The 22,389-nt window shown below is 42.8% G+C and overlaps 3 non-coding genes across 3 annotated transcripts; 1 reads left to right on the forward strand and 2 right to left on the reverse strand.

The window, feature by feature from the left end:
• Positions 1-13,417: 13,417 nt before the first annotated feature.
• trnaf-aaa (transfer RNA phenylalanine (anticodon AAA)) lies at positions 13,418-13,499 on the reverse strand. Its single transcript has one exon. It is a non-coding gene; the product is annotated as a tRNA-Phe (tRNA).
• A 7,668-nt stretch (positions 13,500-21,167) lies between these two features.
• trnas-gcu (transfer RNA serine (anticodon GCU)) lies at positions 21,168-21,249 on the reverse strand. The gene has a single exon. It is a non-coding gene; the product is annotated as a tRNA-Ser (tRNA).
• Positions 21,250-21,624: 375 nt separating this feature from the next.
• On the forward strand, positions 21,625-21,698 carry trnat-cgu (transfer RNA threonine (anticodon CGU)). The gene has a single exon. It is a non-coding gene; the product is annotated as a tRNA-Thr (tRNA).
• The last annotated feature ends 691 nt before the right edge of the window (positions 21,699-22,389 follow it).

Consider the following 22,389-nt stretch of genomic DNA (forward strand, 5'->3'; position numbering starts at 1 on the left):
AACAATATGTGCAAAAGTTTAATGATATGTCGCTGTTGTGAATGTCTGTGGAGTGTATCTTATTTGCCTGTCCTGGCTGTGCTCTCTCACTCGCCCTCCCCTCTCTCTCTCAATTCAATTCAAGGTGCTTTATTAGCATGGCAGATGGGTACAATCAGTGTTGGGTATTTACTTTGTAATCTGTGGTTCTTTTAACTGTTTTTACATCTACTGTATTGCTTTGAGATCCCACTTTTAAAGGTGATATGTAAAATAAAGTTTTTTTTATTATTGTTATAGAGAAACACGATCAGATTTTCCCTGGTTCAGAAAAAAAGATCTAAAGTATACTAGTTTGTCACTCTTCTCATTCCCTCTTTGCTAAATGGCTTTTCATACTAATCTGATCAATCTAACTGCCTGTTTTCTGTGCTTTCTCTATCCTTTAAAATAAACTATTATTCCACAATGCAGGATATTACATGGCCAGTATCACAGGCCAGTTCACAGGTTTGCATGCAAAATTTAATTTTGAAAGCCACTGAGACATCAGGTACTGCTGTTGTATTTATGAGAAAGAAACAAAACAAAAAGTATACTAATAACTGTGCCATCCTACTCCTTAGTTAATACAATTGATTATTTATAAACAGTTAACATTGTTAGCAAAATATTTTGAATTATATTTTACCCTGTTTTTTCTTTGGTTTTGTATTTAACTTATGATAGTCAGATTTAATGTATATTTGAACAATGAAAATATATTTTTACAAGATGCGGGGGAAAGTGCAACAACTTATTACAGTGCTAAATTCAATATTATTGATTACTAATAGTTTATGCTAACACCTAACTTTCTTAATTAGATGTATTTAAAACAGTGAACTACTGTAAGTGTAACATAACATTCAGAAATACAATCGAAAATAGTTTTGTGGTGTTTGTATAGATGAAACGTTTCTAAAATGTATAATGTATAATGTAACAAAATTAATGACGATAAAAATCTGCGGAATTCACAGACGCCAGTGGAACAAACAATTCTCCCAGATATCCAACTGTTGCCCATCACTCAAGAGAAGGAGGGGGGGTTGTACTTGCAGTGAATCGGTATAGATGGGAAAGTCAGAGCCGACCGCTACGTTGCCCTCGTGTTTGGGGTGCTTATCATTCTGTGCATAACAAGGAAGATTAATAAACTGTAAGAGGACCAGAGGGAGGGTCATCCAGGACAGGTATTTTAGGAACGATCTGCTCACTGTACTTGACTAAGACCTGACCAAGATGGCCGCTAAGAGAAACCAGCTGACCCGCAGATGGAAAGGGCTCAGGCTGAAAGACAACGAGACGCAGGTGGGTCTCATTAGGAAACAAAATATATATGCCCCGGAAACAGTGAACCGGCACGGAAGCCAGTAGGTGAATGCGTGTTGGAGAAGATAGGGGAGTTTGGTTGGAGTGAATAAAGATTTAAGGACAACGGATTTTCGGAATAAATAAAGGATAACGGTATACGGCTTGTGATTTGGACTCGACGCGGATTTGTTGGATTTTACGAACTTTTGGAACACGGACTGAACAAGGACAGAGAAAACGGATTGCGGAATGGTTTGGAAGACGGACGAACGAAAGAAAAGGAAGAAACCTCACGAAAATAAAAGAAGAGTTTGTGGTGTGAGTACTTTCGTACTTATTACATTTATCTATTCCCCCGGAGACGCCACAATTGGTGGAGGATGCGGGCAACCGCTGATCGTGACTAAGACTTGTGGAAATAAAAAGTTGACTTATTTTTTTTCCTCTTCTTCTCTCGGTTTGGGTAAGAACTCTCTCTAAGAACAATGGAACAATTAATACAACAATTGTCCCAAGCCACCCTAACTCAGTTCCACGCTTTAAAGACACAACAAGAAGCCATACAGGCACAGCAGGAGGCTAATAAGATTCAAACGGAGACGAATCAACGAATTATAGAAGAGCAGAATTTGGTGAGAGAGGAATTGCAAAGATTAGGAGAAGAAATTAGACGGTCCTCGGTAACAGGGGGAGAACCCCGTAAGATGGAAGAAATTGGGCTTCAAAAGATGTCGGAGCTCGATGATGTAGAAGCATATTTAACCACCTTTGAGAGAACAGCTGCCAGGAATGCATGGCCCAGAGAGCAATGGGCAGGGAGAGTAGCGCCTTATTTAATTGGGGAAGTCCAGAAGGCTTATTACAATTTAAAAGAAGAGGATGCGGAGAACTATGAAACTCTAAAAAAGGAGATTTTGGCGAGATTAGGGGTAACCATGGCGATAAGAGCAGTCCGGTTCCATAACTGAAAGTATCAAATGGACAAGCCCGCCAGATCTCAGATGTTTGACCTGGTTCATCTGGCGAAGAAATGGCTTCAGCCAGAAAAACTAAACTCGGGGCAAGTGGTAGAAAGAGTAGTATTGGACCACTTTGTGAGGAGTCTGCCTGTTCACTTGAAAAGAAAAGTGAGTGATGGGGATTCCCAGACCTTAGACCAGGCTGTTGATTTAGTGGAGCAACAGCATGCCACAGAAGCCTTGATTAAGGAAGAGGAGAGGAGGAAACCTGAGAGTTCAGGGAATGGAACGAGGTCACTGAAGTACCGGGACCATCGAGATCCTCCTCAATTTACAACATCTTTTCAGGAAAGATCGGTTCAAAGGCCCCGACCATGGAAAGAGTCCCGTAGGTGTTTTAAGTGCCATAAAGAGGGACATTTGGCCAGTAAGTGTCCCAACTGGGGTGAACCTATGCAAGTGGACACCAGAGAGGAAGCCAAATGCAACTACCTCACGGCGAGCGTTCCGTCCTGTGAGGCGCCCCACATCGCTAAAATTAAGATAGGGGAAAAGCCTGTCGAGGCCCTGTTAGACTCTGGAAGTATGGTGACCCTGGTGACCTCTTCAGCCCTACCTGAAGGAACCAAGGTCAGGCAAGTGGTGGGGATACATATTACGTGCATTCATGGGGAAACTAAGATGTATCCATCTGTGAAAGTTCCATTACTACAGAAATGGGAATGTATAGTTCGACTGTAGGGGTGGTTGAACAATTGCCTTACCCTGTGGTGTTGGGTCGTGACTGTCCCCACTTTCTTCAAATTTTGAATACTGTCCAGTTGGCTAGGCATGAACCACTCCCCTGTCCAGGAGATTCAGATGATAACACAGATTCCCCTGGAGAGGCGAACCAGCCAGGAGAAGGCTCGGAACTTGGAGATGAGTTCTTAAATATGGATTTACCAGACTGGGAGCCACCCGAACATCGAGGTAGGTTCGGAACGGCCCAGCTGGAAGATGGGAATTTAAGACATGCATGGGGACATGTGAGAAAAATTGAGGGGGAGTTATGTAATAATAATAGTCCCCTGAATTACCCCTACTTTATGGTAAAAAACAATCTCCTCTATCAGGTCCAGAAGAGAGGACAAGAAGAAGTGGAGCAACTTCTCATTCCCCGAGCCTACCAGTCGAAACTCCTCAGCTTGGCCCATAGCCACCTCCTGGGAGGACACCTGGGCGTGAAGAAAATGGCTGAAAGGCTACTTTCTCGATTTTTCTGGCCCGGAATATACAAGGCCATCGAAAGATATTGTCGGGAATGCCCAACCTGTCAGAAAACTGCCCCACAACCTTATTATAAAAACCCTCTGATTCCCCTCCCAATAATAGATACTCCTTTTGAGCGGATTGGTATGGACTTAGTGGGACCCCTGATTAAAACTACAAAGGGACATCAGTATATACTGGTGATACCCCGAAGCCATTCCTCTGAGGGCAGCTACGGCCAAAAACATAGCTAGAGAGCTAGTGCACGTTTTCTCTAGAGTGGGAATCCTTAAGGAGATCTTAACAGATCAAGGGACTCCTTTTATGTCAAAGGTCATGCAAGACCTAAGTAAGCTTTTGGGTATTCATCAAATCAGAACCTCTGTTTATCACCCACAAACAGACGGACAAGTGGAGCGCTTCAATAAAACCCTGAAGAGCATGCTGAGGAAGGCCATGCAAAAGGATGGCAAAAATTGGGATCAATTGCTCCCTTATCTAATGTTTGCTATCCGAGAAGTACCGCAAGCCTCGACTGGGTTCTCTCCTTTTGAGTTATTATATGCTCGGAGACCACGGGGATTATTAGACCTGGTCAAAGAGTCCTGGGAGCATCAGCCTTCACCATTACAGACTGTCATTGAACATGTGGAACAAATGAGGGAAAGAATAAACATTGTTGTTCCCATTGTGAGGGAAAATCTGGAGAAGGCCCAGGCGCAGCAACAGCAAATTTATGATAGGGGAGCTATAGTGCGAGAATTTCAGCCAGGGGAGAAAGTATTGCTATTGGTCCCGACCCCGGAATGTAAATTCCTGGCCTCCTGGCAGGGGCCTTATGAGGTGGTGGAAAAAATGGGTCCAGTCACTTATAAAGTTAAGCAACCTGAAAAACGACGACAGCATCAAATCTACCATGTGAATTTACTAAAGAGATGGCATGGTGCAGAAGTTTTGCTCACCCACTTCTCCCCTGATCCTTTGGAAGAAGAAACGGGTGCCGTCGCCATGGGGGACCTGGCTCCGGTGCAGAAGCAAGAATTACAAGAGTTCCTGTCGCAAAACAAGGATGTTTTTTCCCAAAGTCCTGGCTGAACCCACCTCATTCAACATAAGATTATCACGGAACCAGGAAAAAGGGTAAGGTTGGCCCCCTATCGAGTACCTGAAGCAAAAAGGAAACTATTTAAGGAAGAAGTAGAAAAAATGTTAAGAATGGGGATAATAGAAGAATCCCATAGCAAGTGGGCTAGTCCCATAGTACTGATACCCAAGCCAGACGGAACTATTAGGTTCTGTAATAACTTCAAAAGATTAAATGAGATTTCGTTGTTTGACGCATACCCTATGCCTCGTATAGATGAGCTAATCGAGCGATTAGGTAACGCCCGATATATCAGTACGCTAGACCTTACGAAGGGATATTGGCAAGTACCCCTAGCCGAAGAAGCTAAAGCCAAAACCGCGTTTGCCACCCCGGAGGGGCTATACCAGTAACGGGTCTTTCCGTTTGGTTTAAACGGCGCTCCTGCTACGTTTCAGCGATTAATGGACCGCATACTCAGACCTCATCGAGATTTTGCGGCTGCCTACCTAGATGACGTCGTAATTCATAGCACGACTTGGGAACAACACCTACTACACTTGGGAGCAGTAACCGGAGCTTTGCGGAAAGCAGGATTAACTGCTAATCCAAAAAAATGTTGTCTAGGGACCCAGGAAGCCAATTATCTCGGTTATACGATTGGGAGGGGAATGATCATGCCACACGAACAGAAGGTACAGTTAATTAGAAACTGGCCTAGACCTTCTACAAAAAAGCAAATAAGAACATTTTTGGGATTAGCAAGCTACTATCGTCGATTCATTTCAGGATTTGCCGCCATTGCCGCCCCATTGCACGACTTAACAAAGACGAGTTGCCCTGAAAAAAATAAAATGGACAGAAAGGGAAGAGAGGGCCTTTCAAGAACTAAAAAAGACTTTGTCATCGCAGCCGGTCTTACAGGTACCTAATTTTAACAAAACATTCATGGTACAAACTGATGCATCGGACACTGGGATTGGAGCCACACTGTCGCAGGAAATTGAAGGATCAGAGGACCCCATTTTGTATATTAGCCGTAAATTAAGCCCTGCGGAGAAACATTATTCCACAATCGAAAAGGAGTGTCTTGCGATCAAATGGGCCCTGGATTATTCAAAATATTATTTATTGGGAAGACGATTCATCTTGTATACTGAACATGCGCCACTAACCTGGTTGTTAAGGAACATGGACAAAAATGATCGGATTACGCGATGGGGCCTTAGTCTCCAGAGGTTTCAGTTCCAAACGGTTTATAGACCAGGAAGAAAACAAGGTAATGTCGATGCCCTCTCCCGAATGCATTGTTTCTTTTCCAGACAGCCCGAGGACGGGGCTGATCTCAGGGGGAGGGTATGTAAGAGGACCAGAGGGAGGGTCATCCAGGACAGGTATTTTAGGAACGATCTGCTCACTGTACTTGACTTAGAGCTGACCAAGATGGCCGCTAAGAGAAACCAGCTGACCCGCAGATGGAAAGGGCTCAGGCTGAAAGACAACGAGACGCAGGTGGGTCTCATCAGGAAACAAAATATATATGCCCCGGAAACAGTGAACCGGCGCGGAAGCCAGTAGGTGAATGCGTGTTGGAGAAGATAGGGGAGTTTGGTTGGAGTGAATAAAGATTTAAGGACAACGGATTTCGGAATAAATAAAGGATAACGGTATACGGCTTGTGATTTGGACTCGACGCGTATTTGTTGGATTTTACGAACTTTTGGAACACGGACTGAACAAGGACAGAGAAAACGGATTGCGGACTGGTTTGGAAGACAGACGAACGAAAGAAAAGGAAGAAACCTCGCGAAAATAAAAGAAGAGTTTGTGGTGTGAGTACTTTCGTACTTATTACATTTATCTATTCCCCCGGAGACGCCACAAAACATAAACATAATCTCATGGTTAAATAGTCAAGTCTAGCCATGTGTGAGTCTAGTCTCACAGAGCTTCAACAACAGATGACAACTTGTGAGTTAGATTAAGAATGAATAAAAGCATTTCATTAATAACGCGTTTGCGTTTGCGTTTGTCTGGGTGCTGACAAAGTAAAACACAATTACTTTTTGACAATGAAGAACTGTGTGTGTGTGTGTCTCTCTCTCTGCTGGCGTTTGTAATCGTTTTTATTTTTAAATACATTTTAGCAAAGTAATGTACCATAAAAGTATTGTGAGACATATTTGGGTTAACATGTTCAGTGTTCAGTGTGTGGTAATTTGTTTGGTGCGAGTGAAGTTTTATTTAATCTCTGACCTAGGGAAAAGTTTTATTTTTTCAAAGAAATGTTTGTTAAAAAAAAAGTCATGGCTGCGGCTGGATTTGAACACACAACGTGCGATGAAGTCAGGAACCTAACCCACAGCGCCACTGGCAAGGTCGCATGAGGAGTTTTGAAAAAGCCCTACAGAAACAGTATCAACAGACATTGTACAGCGTGTACTATTCTTGTGTTGTGGTACATGAATATAATTATATCGTTATTAATTTCTTTAGATACGCGATTCCATAATACAGATGCAGCCATTCAAAATGCACGGTACAAACCCGCGGTACAGTAAACTACCCACAAGCCACCGCAGGGCACCGCGGTAAGTGATTGGCTGGCCAAAATGACTGACAGGGGCACTCGTGGTGCATTTGGTTGGTAGTGAAAAGATTTAATAATTTAATCTCTTTACTGTGCACATTTTAATCCGCTTAGTATTGAATATTGATATGGAATTTTACCACTAAAGGGAAATTTTAGTAGCTGAGCATAAAAAGAAGAGGAGCATAACGCATCTGAAGGTCATAAACGATATTAATTTAGGAACATAAACATTACTATATGTACGTAAACTGTACTGTGTATGGCTGGTCTTGGTAGCTTAAAGAAAAAATACACACCAGTCTTCCATTTCTCCATAAACATTTTAAGCATGAAAGTGTTATGAAATGGTACCCAAATATGCTATTGATGTATAGAATGAATTTTAATTTAAAATTATTTAAAAATTATTTAACACGAAAATTAAGCTGTTTACATCTTCCGCCTGAGAACAGTCACCCGTTGCTAATCAACGCAGAAACACAGCCACTAACTAGAAAAGAGAGGACATTAGCTAGCCAATATGATAAAGAAATAAATGATTATTTTGTTTATTTCTTTTGCACTTTTATTTGAACATTTCCATCGATTGTACAAGCACTTGAAAACTGTCCAATCCCTAGTTCATCAGGCATTTTCTTTTACGCTGCGGGCATTCTCACGGTCTGGTGCCGGTCTGTGTCTTCTAGGATATAATGCCAGCGATTTTTTGTTAAATTTGGGTTTCCAATAACGCCGCAGCAAACTCTTGTTTTTATGTCCACTATAACAGACAATCTCCTTTGCTTTTAACCGAGCGTTTAATAATTTCCTAAAATGAAAATGATTTACTTTATTTCCCTCACCGGATCAATAAAATTATCTATCATCTATCTACTTAAACTTTGGGACAGAATTCTGGGTTCTCCCTATACCAGAGATTATGGTAGGGCTTCAGAATGGTGATTGGCTGACACCATCTGACACCCCTCTGATTGGAGAAAAAAGACGTGCTGGTTTGCTATACATACTGTACCAGGAAGAGGATTTCTTTCTATTCGAATCGTGTATTTTAAAAGTTTAATTAAGAAGTAAAAACCTTACAGCGTACACAAATTTCTAAACTGATCAGGAGGAAGAAAAATCACCCGTGTTTCGTCCATAAAAAGTGGTTATTAACTATCGAAACCTGTTTTATTTATTTTAATTTTATTTAGATTAAGAGTTCCCGTCACCCCCATTCCCATTTAAATCACAAACCCGTGTTTAATTAAATGTCTTTTAACGTAAATCGTTATCTTTGTCTTATGCATAATTATGTTCACCACTCTGTCCAGCAAATTAATAATAAACTTTATTTTATATAACGTTTTAAACGAATAAGTATTTAGATCGCTCATAAACCTAATCACTTATTCTACATAAACACAGCGTAATTGCTCTCTGAAAATGCCTTTTCTTTTTATTTAGGCTCAGATTTCAACTATAGATCGTATTATTAATAACGATAATAACGACCAACCAACAAAAACAACCATATAAACATAATACCAACCAAAAACATAGATAACAACCACAATACAAAATCAAATATATAAAACCATTAAACTCTCTCAAATTCCTCCAATTATCATAACCCCGCCCCTTATGCAAAACAAAACCCTCCTCCCATCCCAGTTTATCCTCTTTATCATAAACAAAATCCACCTTAATTTTCAACATAAAGCATTACACAAAATCAATACATCAACACTCCATACTCAACAACGATAATTCACAAACAGCCAGAACATGTAACTCCACATTCCCAAATAGACCTCATTTCCCCGCCCCTTATGCAAAACCAATATCCCTCTCCTGTTCTCTCTCTCCGCTGGCGTTTGTAATCATTTTTATTTTTAAATAAATTTTAGCAAAGTCATGTATTTTAAAAATCTTAAGATTTCTATATTTATGTCTTTATTTAGTGGTTTCATTAGTGACAAAGGCTAAACTTTCTTGGAAAAATGTCTTTTATGTAAACCATGTTTGCTATTAATTCATTTAGGGCTAGAATATGTTCATTGTCTTTCAATGAAAGAAATGTTCCTTTCGCCGTAGTTGGGAGACATTAGAAGCTTGCCATGCCCGGACTGTTACACCAACGTATTAGCATGTTAAAGCGATTTCATTGAGGAGCCTAGCTTTCTTAACTAGTAAGTACTGTACTTACTGGGTTTTTGAGGGGGGGAGGTGTCTTTCGCTGGAAATCTCGCCCCCTTCTACTTTGAAAATACCAGTGAAACCGGTTTAATTCATCACAGCCAGCACTCCCGCAGAGAGGGGGGTTGTACTTGCAGTGTATCGGTATACAGTAGATGGGAAAGCCAGAGCCGACCGCTACGCCGCCCACGTGTTATGCTCTTCGTTAATGTCTAAGCCGGAACACATCATTATATCTCATTTTGTATTTCTTAAAAAAAAATCGTTTGCCCAGCCTAACAGTATTGTTGTTATTGTTTTTAACCTGTAAAGCGCTTTGAGGAGCCACCTTTAAAGGCGCCATATACAATAAAGTTCATTATTATTACTATTGTTAATTTGCTGGACAGAGAGGTGAACATTATTACACAGAAGACAAAGATAGCGATTTACGTTGCATTGTGCATTGTGCTGCTGTAATACAGTTTTAAATAATTAAAAGTCTAAACAGTATCAGCTTTATTTATGGGTTTTAAATAAAGGCGATTTAAACGCAATTTAAATCAATATAAATGTTTATATTGTAACGCATAGGTGACTATTCATTGTTATTAAAATGACTTAAATTCGATCATGTTGTGATATTTAGAAATATACATTTGTTTGGTGCGAGTGAAGTTTTATTTAATTTCTTATGGAAGCCAGTTTCCACCAGGGAGTAAAAAAAAAACACACTGTGGTATTCTCTCCGATGCAGTGCAGTTAAAAACATATCTCTGATGCTGTTCCTAAATGAATATCGTTTATGACCATCAGACGCTTTATGCTCCTTTTCTTTTTTCCAGTGGATTGAACAGGGAGAGGCATTTCATGATGTACTTTTCACTGATGAATAAACAGTGGCTCTGGAACAGTTTTCAACCATGTCTTTTTATAAAAAGGGAAGATATGTGAACAAGCAAAACCAAAACAAACATGTATGCCATACAGCGTACGCGTTACTGAAGCTAAAAGTTTAGCCTTTGTCACTAATGTAACCACTAAATAAAGACATATAGAAATCCCTACGTTACAGACTGTATATGGCTGGTATTGGTACTTTAAAGAAAAAATACACACCAGTATTCCACTTTCTCCCTAAACATTTTAAGCATCAGAGTCTTACATGTGGTTATTTCGGAAACGTTTGTACGTGCTCCTTCTGACCATGTTACTGTTTACTGTTACTGACCATATTAAGTTTAAGTGCCTGTGGGCACTTTTCCTGTCCGTGGGGGGGGTGGACCGTCTTTCATTAGAAGGTTAGTCTGTTCTACTCTGAGAATGTAGAGGGGGTGGAAAGTGCCCGCGGTCATTTAATTAATATTAAAATTCGCACTGATTCCCTTGCGAAGATACGGACATAGGAATATTCGTGCGTGGTCAAAAAAATGGCATAAAAACGACAAAGTGAAGGCTGTGAAAACATTCACAATGTACTTTATACACAAAGCAAGTGTTCTCACAACTCTTGGAGGTTTCGTGAAAATGCTACAGGCGTGCCAAAATCGTTTTTTTAAATTCAAGGTGACTTTACCGCGGTTTTCATTTTCAGATTGTGAATCAAAAAAGGCATTTAATTAAACTAGTGATTGCGATTGTAATCAATTACTGTATTGATTGAAACACACATTCTGTACAGATACAGTACAGTCACATTCTCCTGTAGTCCAGTGGTGTAAAACGAATTAGCAGGTGATTGAGATAACAATGCACCGCCCACTGAGTGGAATGTTCTCATTTGTTCTCAAGTGTAAAAAGAGGTGATAATTCTTAATAATTCCGTGTCGCATTAACTAACCTCTTCAGTTTATTCCGCCAGACAGTACATGAATATAATTATATCATTATTAATTTGTTTAGATACGCAATTCCATATTATATTCCCTGTTAATCAAATTCTAAAAGTATGCATTTGTTAGATAACAAACGAATTCACAGAAAAGGTTAAAAGACTATCACTTTTCACAAAGTATATAATCCTAATATGGTCAGAAGGAGCACGTAAAAACGTTTCCCAAATAACAACATGTAAGACTTTGATGCTTAAAATGTTTAGGGAGAAATGGAATACTGGTGTGTATTTTTTCTTTAAACTACCAAGACCAGCAATATACAGTGCAGTTTACATACAGTAATATGTTTATGTTCCTAAATTAATATCGTTTATGAGCATGTGAAAGGCATGGTGAATCGGAGATTCTCAAGGATTACTTTGTATGATTGGAAACGAATGCGTGATCGGATCAACTAAATGCTGTGGTGTTACTTTTTGTCAATGAAAAAATAAACTATTTTCGTTTACAAAGATGGTTACAAAGAATGTGGACCAGGGTAATATTTTGAGCTTACAGCTTGTCCAAGGTCATTCATTATTAATACTATTAGTAATATCTTCGGTAAAGACTTTGATGCATAAAATATTCCTGCATAATTAAAATATTTATGATAAAGGTGGTAGGTTGTGTACTTTTGTCCAAAAGAACAATCTTGCTTTTATAAAATATACCACCTTTTTAATGTTTATGATTAACATGCTGTAATACACTGTTTAAATTTAAAAATCTAAAGAGTATACAACTTAAATTCTTAATTGAATAAAGACTGTCCCTCAGCAGTGATTCGAAACTGACGTTTTCTGGTGACAGCTCAAATGCTGTACAGGAGAGGTTAACCTTTATTAGCTCCACCTGGCGGTTTTACAAGGTGATTCCGGATACTATTAACATAATCTAATTTGCATACGGTATGATGCGGTTTACTGTGACACGCCCACCGTGTTATACCGCAGCATACCCCACTTGTTTTGAATGGCTGCATCTGTATATTCCCTTTTAATTAAATTCTAAAAGTATGCTTGTTGCCTCCGGTATCACGTTAGTTAAAGTCTTCGATGCTTAAAATGTTTAGGGAGAAATGGAATACTGGTGTGTATTTTTTCTTTAAAGTACCGAGACCAGCCATATACTGTATGTTTATGTTCCAAAATTAATATCGTTCATGGCCTTCACACGCGTTACAGTATGCTCCTATTCTTTTTATGCTCAGCTACTAAGATTTCCCTTCAGTGGTAAAATTCCATATAAATATTCAATACTAAAACGGGCACAGTAAAGACATTTAAATCTTTCTACGACCGACCAACGCACCACAGGTACCCCTGTCGGTCAACCAATCACGTACCGCGGTATATTGCGTCATCGCGCGTCACGATCCACGAGGCCGTAGCCAATTACCTCCAGTACGTGTCAGTGCCGCGCACTTTGAATGGCTGCATCTGTAGTTCACATGAAAGGTAGAAATATTCTCTTGTCTGTCTCTTGTTTGTATGTAACTGAATGTCCCTGCCAATGTACTGTTAGTTTTAATTTAAGAACGGCATTTGTGTTAAAATATGCCAGATAAGTTTATGTAACTGCTCATGCGACACTCAGTTGTAATTAGTCAAAAAATAAACTCGAAGAACAGCTGCGGGTTTGAATCTGAACATGTATCGGATTGCAGCGCCTTTTACTTCCATTGACAAATGATAGAGATTCGAAGAGAGATCCTTCAGACCAGCAAGCAAACCCATGGCTATTTCGGTTTTCTATCTAGGCAACGTTGGTGTCTGCAATAGCATAAATGAAAGCGTTATGCAATTTCTGCGGCTACATTTGTTGCACTTCATGCGCAGTGAGAGTGTTTCTCACACCAAACAAAAAGTCAACAATTAGCGATCAGGCCTTCTCCTCAGTTAATACACTGAAACCCTTTGATGTTAACAGTTCTTTACAGGCGTGCTTTACAAGAACCTATCGTTTCGGTTGTTTCAGCTTTATTAGGTTTTCAAAGGCATAAGTAGAACACCGGTCGTGCGAACACAAAACGTGTTGTTATCTGAAGAATTGATTTCCATGGCAGGGGGTCCAAGCGATTTAGCGTTTTTATAGTACCAGAAAAAGGGGAAGCGGCACTTTGCCTTTGCCGCGCAGTCATACGGTGACGTACGGCAGACGCCGTAGTCGGCAGGATTCAAAACTGCGCGGGGAGTCCCCAACAGATTTTTAGTCTATCGCCTTAGCCACTCGGCTACGACTACAGCAAGCTCTGCTGCTGCTGCATTCCAACTACAATCTAACATGGAGTGCGAGGTGGCTGCGGAAACCTTTTCAAAGTCGCTCTCCGTTCAAAAAAAAAATCTTTGACAAAATACATGCCGGCAGACAGATACGCCTCAGAGGGTTTAAGGGCAGCTTCACGTTCGAATGATCAAGTCTCCCCGTCCGGATGTCAAAATGCAACTTTGGCAGACAGAAAAAACATCAACAAATGAGAAATGTGGACAAGGATTTTACAAGCTGCACCACACTGCACTTTGAAAAGCATTTACATTAGTGTTAGACGCGGGAATTGCCTTTGATTTACGCGCTTACGAAAGACCTCAGCTCCTGCAGTTGAATATAATGCCGTTACGTGTCGAAGCAGTATTTTACGTCATCCTACCACTGCAACACGGGGCATATATGGAAATGAGCACACGCTACGAATCGTCTCAATCACTACCTAGAGATGTAAGGCGCATTGAAGGGTGCACCCCCATCATTAATCGTTGCGCGTTTATGAAAGGAAAGCTCTTGAGCAGTCTTTGAAACAGTTCGGATGAAACACTTGATTGCTTCCATGTGCATCTGGAATTGATTTCTTATTTTCATTTCACGCCGCCCAAAGCATTTCTAAAACAGGAGATTCGTATTTGGGAATGCGTCCTGCTGTACAAATAAAACTGGTCTACGGGTCTGAAACCTGCTCCACGGAAAACACTTTTGTTGCGCTTTTGATTGTACTGTATAACGTCTAGAGGAATCACAAACTATTTGAGAGGCCATCATTCCAGGGGGAACTGACAAAGTCTATCTCTAAACACCTAGCGCAGTCTCTCGAGGTACTGTCAAAAATTGCTTTCTCCGTTTGCGTTGCAAGTAAGTGAAAGAGCGGTCTTAACCCAGAGCCACTTGGGAGCAGTGGCACGTAAATACTGTTCAATTCAATTCAATTCAAGGTGCTTTATTAGCATGACCGATGGGTACAATCAGTGTTGCCAAAGCAAATAAAATAATAAAATTAACATAGAACAAAACATAAAATAAAATCTACAGACATATAACAGACATTTACAACAGAGACATGTCATAAAATATTTACATATACTGTAAACATATTGAGCATTATTGGGAGACAGGCTCACTGTTCCTCAGGCTGTGACAGGAGATCACATACTGGGCTGCCAGTTCAACTGAGTTCCCTCCTCCCTCTCCCAGTAGGATTGGGACCCGTTGTGATCTGGCAGGTGTGGGAACTCTGGGACTAGATTTCCGAATTTAGGGAAGGATGTTTCTCTAATCCCAGAGTATCTGTCACAGTGCAGTAGGAAGTGCACCTCTGCCTCTATTTCTCCCCGCTGGCAGTGGGAGCACAGCCTGTCCTCTTTGGGCAGCCAGGTCTGCCTGTGTCGCCCAGTTTCTATTGCCAGGCTGTGGTTACTGAGCCTTTACTTCCTCAGGGTCTGTTTCTTTTTGTTGTTTCTTATCTTGGTCAAATATTCGGCTTGTGTGTATTGCCTGTTTAGGGTTCTGTGGCATTGCAGTTTATGTTGTGTTTGTGTGTGTGTGTCCCAGTGTGTGAGATATTGCTGTTTGGTCTGTGATGTGGTTGAGTCTGAGTTGTGGTGCTCTAGCAGTGCTGTCTTGATGCTGGTTAGTGTCGGTGTGGCTTGTGTCAGTGAGCCTCAGGACCAGGGGGCTCTGTTTTGGGCTCAGCTCTTTGCTCAGCAGGACTTTGTGGTGGTATGAATTTTGGTCACTGTTTTTTAGGTGTAGCCAATACTTTAATAATCTTTTTTGTATGTTTATCAATAGTGGGTACTGGCCTAATTCGGCCCTGCATCCATTGTTAGGTGTTTTTCTCTGCACATGGAAGATGTTTCTACAGATCTCCATGTGCAGAGTTTCTGTGGGGTGTTTGTCCCATTGAGTGTACTCCTGGACTGTGAGGGGGGCCCACACTTCACTGCCGTATAGGGCAATGGGTTGGATTACACTTTTAAATATTTGGAGCCAGATTCTTGTTGGTGGGTTGATGTTGAAGAGCCTCCTTCTTATTGCGTAGAATGCCCTGAGTGCCTTCTCCCTCAGTGCCTTCACTGCCAGGTCAGAACTCCCAGATGAGCTGATGGTGAGACCGAGATATGTGTAGCTGGATGTATGCTCCAATGTGTTGCTGTTGAATGTGAATTTGTGCCTGTTTCCCTGAGGTCTGGCTTTCTTCTGGAAAACCATAACTCTGGTCTTGTCCAGATTGACTGTCAGTGCCCAGGTCTGACAGTACTGCTCTAGCAGTGCCTGGTTCTGCTGCAGCCCCTGTTCTGTGGGCGACAGCAGGACCAGGTCATCTGCATAGAGCAGGAACATGGTTTCTGTGTCGTGTAGTGTAAGACCAGGAGCTGCAGACTTTTCCAACATTCCTGCTAATTCGTTGATATAGATATTGAACAGTGTTGGGCTCAGGCTGCAGCCCTGTCTCACCCCACGGCATTGGGTGAAGAATTTGGTCCTTTTGTTTCCAATTTTCACTGCACATTTGCTCTCTGAATACATTGATTCAATTATGTCGTACACATTGCCTCCTATGCCACTTTGGAGTAGTTTATAAAACAATCTTTTATGCCAAATCGAGTCAAATGCTTTTTTGAAATCGACAAAGCAGGCAAAAAATTTTCCTTTGTGTTTTTGGTGGACGTGTTTGTCTATCAGTGTGTGTAGGGTGTAAATGTGATCAGATGTGCGGTGATCTGGTAAGAAGCCAATCTGAGTCTTGCTCAGGACATTGTGTTCGGTAAGGAAGGCCACTATTCGTTTATTTAGGATACTGCAGAATACCTTCCCCAGGTTACTGTTCACACAGATGCCCCGATAGTTGTTGGGATAGAGTATCTCCACTCTTATAGATGGGCGTGACCAGTCCTTGGTTCCAGGCCTCGGGGAAACATCCGGCTGTCATGATAAGATTGAGGAGTTTGAGCAGGGCTTGTTGCAACTTTGGGCTGCTGTGTCTCAGCATCTCATTTATGACTCCATCTTGGCCCCAGGCTTTGCGTGGTCTGAGGGCCTGGAGTTTGTCCAGTAGCTCCTGCTCAGTGATAGGGGAGTCTAAGGGGTTTTGGTTGTCTTTGATAGCCAATTCAAAAATTTCGAGTTTTTCATAAATGGTGTTTTGGTCTGATTGATTTGTATTTGGGAGCCTTTGATAGTGATTTTCAAAGTATGTTTGCCAGATTGTTCAATTTTGGATGGCCAATTCTTCTGGTTTTGATTTGTTTAAATTGTTCCACTTCTCCCAGAAACAGTTCTGATTTAGTGACTTCTCAATTTCTGCAAGTTGTTTGTTTATGTGTGTGTTTCTTTTCTTTTTCAGCGTGTGTTTGTAAAGTTTTACCGTATCACAGTAGCTGAGGTGTAGTTTTGTGTTGTGTGGTTGTCTGTGTTTTTGATTTGAGAGTTTTCATAGTGCATTTCTGATGTTTTTGCACTCCCTATCAAACCACTTTTCTTTTGCTTTTGTTTTTTGGTAGTTTTTTGATTTAGTTGTTTTTAGTTTAGATTTTGATGCCAGTTTGTGAAATAGGTGATTTAGTTTTTGTGTGGCCAAGTTTATGCCTAATTTGTTGGTTTGATACGGAGTGTTTAGGAATGTGAATTTCTTCATCGCCCAGTACAGTTTGGTATCTGTCTAGGCTGTTTGTGTCCCATCTGTACGCCTGGTTGAGGTCGTACAGCTGGCTGGGCTGTGTCAGTGTGTCTCTGTGCTGGTGTGCTCTCTTCATGTAGAGTGTGATCTGGCTATGGTCGGAGAGAGGAGTTTGTGGCCTGATAGTGAAGGCACTGATACAGGAGGGGTCCAGGTCGGTGATGGCGTAGTCCACCACACTGCTGCCCAGAGCTGAGCTGAAGGTGAACCTGCCTAGAGAGTCCCCTCTAGTGCTGCCTTTGACGATGTACAGGCACAGCCCTTGACAGCTGGAGCAGCTCGCGCCCGGTGCTGTTGACCGTGGAGTCATGGCTGCACCTGTGTGAGGTGACTGGTGTGTGGTACAGAGGGGATTGTCCGAATACATGAGTGTTTCCCTGTGTGTTAGTAAAGTCTGCCAGTGTGCCTGTTCGTGCATTGAGGTCACCACAGAGCAGCACGTTTCCCTGGCCCTGGAAATGACCGATCTCCATGTGGAGACTGGGGAGAATTCCCTCACTGTAGTAAGGGGATTCTGAGGGTGGGATGTAGACAGCACACAGAAAAACCTCATTTTCTGTACATATGGTATTTCTTTTGATTTTAAGCCAAACTTGTGACTCTTCTCTCTTAACTAATTGTATGGAGTGACTGAGCTCCACTCTGTACCACACAATGATCCCCCCAGAGTCTCTGCCCCAGGTGATTTTTTTTGACAAAGGGCACCATGATCTCCTTGTAGCCGGGGGGACAGTGGGTAGCCAAGTCTCCCCGACACCATGTCTCCTGTAGGATCATGATGTCTGTCTCCTTTACATTCTTGATAAAGTCAGGATCAGTGTTCTTCAGCCCAAATGCTGATGAGCCCAGACCCTAAATGTTCCATATACTTATCGTTAGAGATCTCATTGTTATCGTTTGAATTATCTTTGCAGTTTGTTTTTGCTTTCTGGAACTGTAACAAATTTGTGTCGGACATTTACATCATCAACAAAAACAGTATTGTTTGTCGCTGTGGGTGGTGGTAGTTTAGCTCATAAGCCGGGTGCAGATGAGGTTCAGGAGCTGCCAGATTTCTCCCAGCTCCAAACCGCTCGGGACTGCTGGTCTGGCCAGGGCTGCGGCGTAGCTGTGCAGGAGGGGCTCGGTCCAGCTCTGCTGTTGTGCTGGGTGGGGGTTTGTGGATTGGCCTGGTTCAGCTGCTGGTCTGGCTGAGGGGCGTGGGGTGAGGCGCTGGTTCTGGTCCCGTTCGGTCGTTGGTCTGGGTTGGAGGGCTGTAGGATGGGGCTGGTTCTGTTCTTTGTGGGTTGAGCTGGTCTGGGGTGGGGGTGTGGGTTTTGGGGTGTTCCTCTGGTAGTCCTGCTGTTTCTCTTTGGGGTGTTGTTTGGGTGTCTGCCCAGTGTAGTGTCTTTCAGAGTTTTTGTGAAGAGTCCGATGGTCTGTTTTTTGAGGTGTTTATGGTCATGTAGATGCTGTGATCCAAGGGTGGGGTGATGGGCCAGGTAGACGTTTGGGAGCAGGGCACAGCACTGTGAGATCTCAGCTTTGATTCTCTGGATGGTGTGGTGCTGCTCATCCTGTCTTGACAGCAGGGTGGAGATGACAATTGGGCGCGAGGGAACTCCTGTATGGCCCTCTCTGCCACTCTCCTAATGGACTGGGCCACCTGCTCCCTCCAGGTCCTCAGATCGTTGGTGCCGGTGTGGATGATGATGTGCTGTGGGGCTCCCAGGACAGACCTGGACAGCAGCTGCAGGGCCTTCTCCGTCGTCGGACACCAGAGCTTTGCTGTTTGTAGTCCTGGGAAGAGCCTGTGCTCATCGATGTACTTCCCGTTGGAGTCAATGAGAAGGGCTACTTCCGTGCATCTGCCTCTGGTGTCTGGTGTGCTGCCAGGCGGGGGGCTGCATGGGGGGTGCAGTGTGTGAGGTGGAGGTGTTGGGTGGGGCCGTCTCTGGGGCTGGGTGTGTGTGTGGGTCACCCTGAGTGTTTGGCAAGGTGGATGTGCTTTTGGGCAGTGATGTTGTGAGTGGATCTGGGATGCCGGGGGGTGCAGTGGGTATGGTGTTTGCTATGGTGGGGGTACTGGGTAAGTGGGAGTTGGTGGTGGGGGTTGTAGGGATGTCAGGTTGTGTGGGGGTCGGTGTGTCTTTGCGGGTTGGGGGTGGGTGTTGTGTGTTGTGTGTTCTGGGCCTCAGGGCTGTTCTGTTGCAGTCGGGGCTGCAGTGGGAAGTAGTGAGTTTCCTCAGCTGTTCTTTGAGGGTCTTGCTTGTCCTCTCCGCGAGCTGCACCTCCTCTCTCAGCTCTGCTACTTCCGACTGCAGCTTACTGTTGTCCTGCAGCAACTCTTCCATCTGTGCCCTGAGCTGTTTGTTGGAGGTTTTGCATTCGTTCCTGTGGTTGTTAACCTCGTCTCTTAGCTGTTGTGCTGTCTGCCCCTCTGTGAGTCTCCCCAGCATCAGTTCCTTGGACTCAGTGAAGTCCAGCTCCAGAGCAGAGAGTTTCTTTCTCAGTAGGCGCGCTGTGCTGTGGTCATAGGGGGGTTGGTGTGGGCCGTGTGTCTGGGTGGTGTGATTCAGTGTTGCCTAGGGCTACACTCTCGATGATCTGTTCTGTAGCTGTGGCTGTGTTCATGGGCTCAGAGTCAGGTGGAGCTGAACTCTCCGGTGTGGTAGGCATCAGGCTACTGGGTCTCTCTCCTTTTTCTGGGGGAGGTTTCTCCAGGTCAGCCTGTGATTTCAGGTCGGTGAACTTTTCCTCAAATAGCTCCAGAGCAGCCTCACTGCCCTTTATCATCACTGTACCATTGTGGTAAGTGTTGACGGTCAGGACAGTGTCTTCTAGCTCGCTGTCACCCCCTATGGAGATTTGTCTGCCTTTGCTGATGCCCCTTCTCGTGGTGTTTGTATATGTCTTGCACACAGCTGTGTGCCAGGCATTTGGGTGCTCAGTAAAGAAGAGCAGGTTTTAATGTGTTTTTCTCCTGCCTGGCAGTAGTCAGCGATAAGGGTCTCTGGATTTTCCTTCATCCATGTGTCTTTGTACTGTTTCCTGGTCTTAACGGTTTTCACGTCTTCAGGGTATTGGAGTACTGTGCTGAGAGGGCAGGGCTGGTCCAGTGGGGCTGTCTTCTGCTCTGTACTCATCTTGCTTCTTTTAAATACAATCGGCCCAGGTGAGAAGAGCAAAAAGACAGCCTGGCTAGGGCGTTTTGAATACAATCAGCCCCACTGTTGCTTGGGAACAGGTTCTTCAACTTTGGCCTTTTGAGTTTAATGGGCCCAAGTGGTATTTGGTTTAGTTTAAACTTTAAGGTAACTTTTTCTAAAGACTTTTTTTTTACTTTTATTTAGTAAATCAGTTCAATGTTAGAGGCCTCTTCAAATAAGGAGAAGAAAGATCAGGGCTTACCAGTTGTTTTTCGTGCTTATGGCTGAGTTCTTGGCTTCTCTTGATGCTGCTTGTATTTTCCCTTTCCTTCTTGTTTCCTTTGGTGTACTTTTTATTTCTTTCTTGTCTTCTTATTCTATTTCCTTGTTTTAATTGTTTCTTTTTTTCTGTTTGTTCCTCTTAATTTCTTGAAGATTTTTCTCTTTGAAGTTTTTCCTCAGGTCCTTTATCTTCAGGTGTAGCTGTGTCTTATAGTTGGTCTTCAGATTTTCAGATGTTTGCTTTGTTGTTTTTTTTTCAATGATAAATTATTTCTTTACTTCTTTGGTTTTCTTTAGTTTGTGTTAGATGTTGCCTTATTCCTAGACTATTTGTTCAGTTACAGAAAACAATAAAATCTCAAAGAAATTAGGAGCTCATCTTCTGAGCTGCCTCTCTCTCTCTCTCTCAGTAAATACTGTTACTGTCACTGCTCGATACCGATGTTAGCCTACTATACCATCTTCAGCCACAGCTAGAAAATGTACTGCTCTAGTACCGGAGCAAAAGAAAGCAAGGCCAACTTTGAATGGGCACATGTGTCAGATGCTGAATGTGACAAGGATGGGATTCAAACCCATGCATGCAAAGCCCAATGGATTAGCAGTCCATTGCCTTAACCACTTGGCCACCTCGTCGAGAAAACTGGGCTATCCGTACATGTGTTGGCGTGCTCCAGATGATCTTTTTTTTTCCCTTGTACTCAAAGGGTCATTTTTCTGTTCCACATGCGATTTCAACATTTTCTTTGGGAGATGTCAAGCCACCAAGCCACTGCTGTGCTTCAGTGGCCGGTGTGGAGTTCAGTGGCCCTGTTGTACACGGAAAGCACATTGAGCTCCTTGGACATGAAAAGTTCCAGAAAAAAGCCATTTGTCATCCTTTCTCTTGGTGTCGATGTTGCTTTTGTATGTAAAGGTGGCAACTTGCTCAGCGAGCAGGCGGAGCGCGCACCGAATGCAGATGTCTCAGAGCGGTGTGTCCAAGTGGTTGTAAAAGGACAGCACTCCAGGGGTGCTGTGGCTTAGTTGGTTAAAGCGCCTGCTTCGTAAACAGGAGATCCTGGGTCTGAATCCCAGCGGTGCCTTTTTGTTTTTCTGTCTTCTCGTACAGAACTGGTCATTATGGATAACCTCCTACAGCTAGACTTAATTAAATGCAAGTATTAATTTCCTGTCTTGAACGACTTTTTTTTAAATGGATGCAACTTGCAAAAGATGAAATACAAACCTTGCTACTCTGCGCTCGTGGCTGGCAAAAAAAAGTCAGCAATGTTTTCTCATTAACCTTAACCCTGCGAATGGAGAATAGTTAAATGACCAAGTCTATGCAGCTTAATTGGTTCGCACATCGGGCTCTTAGGGTGTTGAATCATGCTCACCCCAGTCCTTAATCTTTTAAAGAGGATAAAAAATTGAACCTAGCCGCCACATCTCATACATTCTGTTCAGTGATATAAAGGTAACATCTATCCTCGCTCCAGAGAAAATCACACGTTGAGGGCATTTTTTTTTTCACTTTACCATGAGTCGGGCTCAGCTGCACAGAGGCGAGAGCAGAGCAATGAGGTCACGGGGACAGGGTAGTCACACGTTGGCGGTTTAAATACGCGGAAGATCACTGAGGGATCTATATGGACCCTCCGTGCGCCATCAGTCCGCACTCTGGACTCTGAATCCTGCCATCCGAGTTTAGATCTTGGCTGAACCTGAGCTGCAGTTCCTTCTTAAAATGTAATCTGGTGAGCGTTTTATAGAATCGTTCTTGTATGGATTCAG

The sequence above is a fragment of the Atractosteus spatula genome (assembly GCF_055471065.1).
Source record: "Atractosteus spatula isolate fAtrSpa1 chromosome 26 unlocalized genomic scaffold, fAtrSpa1.hap1 SUPER_26_unloc_1, whole genome shotgun sequence".
In the NCBI taxonomy this organism is placed as follows: Eukaryota; Metazoa; Chordata; class Actinopteri; order Semionotiformes; family Lepisosteidae; genus Atractosteus; species Atractosteus spatula.